Raw genomic sequence first — 3,289 nt, forward strand, 5'->3', positions numbered from 1 at the left:
TTTTCTCATGCCAGGAGGACTAGAAGGAGAAAACTGTGCTGCCGGCAATCTTCTTCAGTATATTTTGGGGCCCAAATGGAAGGCTGGAGGGGAGGAGGTGGGTGCCATCCCTCTCCTCCAGACTTTTCAGAGCCCAAAGACATGGAATGGCTTTGGGGATTGACCCCCGGGACTTTAGAAGCAGTTCTGGTGGTCTGTCCCCACAGGCCCAGCACCTCATCAAACCCGACTTTACAGTAAGATCCGGATTTGTTGGGATGTTTAATTAATGCAGAGTAAACTGGTGAAATACACTTTTTGTGGAATACACTTGTCCAAATCTTGTGGGCCAATGAATTTCTGGGCAAAGGGCAAGGTGTTGATTTCGACATTTAAGACCCTAGATAATTTGGGCCGTGATTCCCTACAGAATGGCCTTCTCCTGTACAATCCACCCTGAAGACTGTGGTCCTCTTGGTGGATACTTACTCCAAATTGTTACTGTTGTGGCTCAGCCTGAGCCTGGGATTGGGCCTATTCAGCCAGTAATTGTCCCTGCACCTGCTTTGCCAGAGGACTCTGGGTTTGGTCCTGACATGCAGCCAGAGTTTGTCCCAGTGGATTCTGGGGCCGGAAACCAAATGATTGAAAGCAGGCATTGTGAACCGTATTGCTCTCAGCAGTCAAGGCCAGATCTCCAAGTGCCAGATGGACATTCTAGTTTAGAGGAGGATAATGAGTTTGACAGGAGGGGAGTGATAACTCATCAAAGGAGGGAAAGGGAATGTCTGCGGAGAAGAAAATGACTGCTTTTGAAGCAATCTAATGAGTAGTTTTCTCATGGAAGAAAGACCTTGGATTTTCCTTAAATGCCTGGTTCTTCTCTGCCATAGCAGAGGTGGCAACATTGCAATTAAAGAGAGAAAGATCTTTGCTCCATGTTCCTGTATATTCTTGCAGCCATGGATTTTGCTTCAAGTCTCAGCCTTGCGTTGCCTTTGGATCCAGTTGAATGTTCCAGTAACCTTGCTGTTTGGATTTCTATTACCTTGGATTACCTTGGAGTTTGATCCTGCAATCTAGTCTTGTTGTCCTGTGGTTCCAGTTTGTCTTATGCCTTGGAATTGAATCTTGTTTGGACTATTCTTGATGCCTTTCGTGGGACTGAGTTCGATATCTGGTTTGGACTATGGTTTTTGAGTGATTTTCTTAGACTCTTGCTTTAAGATTTTCAAGTACATTGCTCTTGTGGATTTAAACCCATTTTATTGACTCTGAACTTTATTTGCTTGTGCTTAATTATAACTTTCAATAAACAGCTTGTTTGCTTATATTCTGGGACTCCAGTGTGGTTTTTAGGTGCCTATGCAACCTAGGGGTGCAATAGTTACCCAGTGGACCTTTTCATTGGCCCCAAAAGAAGACTGTGGAATGACCTGCTGGAAGAGTTCTGACAGCTAAATGAGCTGTCAAAGTTTAAAACACATCTAAAGACCTATCTCTTTTGGCAGGCCTACCCAGTCAATTTTAATCATGAATTTTAAACTCACGTCTTGTATTTTAATCTTTGTTCTGATTATTTTGATATGTATTTCATAGAAATATGTTTTAATATGTGTATTTATACAAATACATTTTAATAGTAGTATTTTATGGAATGTTTACAATGATTATGTGTTTTTAACTGTTGTAACCCACCTTGAGCCATGAGGAGAGATGGGTAAGAAATAAAATGGTTGTTGTTGTTGCTGTTGTTGTTGTTGTCTTAGTATCCTTGAATGATAGCATTGGATTCAATCTAACTCCTGCCATGCAGGAAAATATAGCTACTCATCCATCTAAAAAAATTATTGAACCTGCAGAAAGAGTGCATTCATCTCGACATAGCAGAAGCAGACTTGTACATGTGGTGTGCATTGCATATGACTGCACATTGAGTTTAGATGAGCACTGGATATTGTGGAGGGTAAAATTGCATATGGATGAAAATATGAATTTCTTTGGGTGTTCATGCACACATTTGGTGTCTTGGTTTAGTTGTACAACATTGCTATTCTACATGGGGATGGTGTTTAAAAGAAACACCAACAGCAATGTAACAACGTGGATTTCTCAGCCCTGCCCATAATACTTTTCCATTGTTGGCCGATAAAGTCTTCTTGGTGTTTATGATGGAATCATTGTGACTCCATGAAAGGATCATGTTGTAAGAAAAGCAAGGCAACCAGATTAAAGTAAATAGGATATAGGTGAAAATGAGAGTAATAGAGCCAATGGAGAATCGGCAACAGATAACTGGATTTAGTGTAGAAATGACAACAGAAAGAATAATAAAGGTTTGGGAGAAATTGAAAAAATAAATGGGACCAAGCAAAACAAATGTGGATGAAAGGGAGAAGAATGAAGAGAAATCACTATAACGTAGTAGACCTTATCAAGTCTCTCACAAGGAAGGCTCTCAGGAAGGTTCTCTAAGTCTGTTTCTTCAATACTGCTGGATTGAGATGGCTTCATCCAAGAAAATCTGGAGCTGATTGATCCGGACCTACTCCATTACCTTATCCAGAAACAGGTTTTGCAAATGGTTGGTAGTAGTCTTAACACTTCCATATCTAGGCAGCTACAATCGAGGATGTACTAGCACTTGTTTCAATGCAATAGCATAATCCCTGAGTGCAGTGAAACAGCCCCTTGATCTAACCAATGAATTCATCCCTATAGATTTCACCAGTCAAGGAGTCAGGGCCCCAAAGGGCATGTAAGTGACACCAGTATTGAAGAAACAGACTTAGAAAGTGTGATATGGGGTTGTGTGAGGCCTCCAAATCACATTTTCATGGTCTCCAAAACCTCACACTTTAAGATCTAGGAAGCCCCATGGCAGGATTTCCTTGGGGTCGCCATAAGTCAGAAACAACTTGAAGGCACACAACCAGAAGAACAAAAAAAACTTTTGTCAAAATCCATAGCACTGTGTTTTTTGTGTCAATTGTTTCCAAATTGTTTATATGCATGGAGGTTCCATTCATATAACTCTAAAGCCCCTAATAATCCTTCTCCTCACAAGTAAGAGCGGAAGTACCAAAAATCAGTGACAGAAAGCACAGAGAAGTGACACCACAAATCCTGGTGCAACCAAATACAAAATTGTGACCCATGAAGGGGTATCAGGGCTAAAATGCCCTTCCTTCAGTAAAGTTATGCACCCAAATCTACAACAATTGAATATAACCCCACTTCTGATGGACAATCATTGTGGAGTCTGTACAGATTTGTATTAACCTTAAAGAAACTCAATCCAAGTTCTGCA

Source organism: Anolis carolinensis, chromosome 2, assembly GCF_035594765.1.
Source record: "Anolis carolinensis isolate JA03-04 chromosome 2, rAnoCar3.1.pri, whole genome shotgun sequence".
NCBI lineage: Eukaryota > Metazoa > Chordata > Lepidosauria > Squamata > Dactyloidae > Anolis > Anolis carolinensis.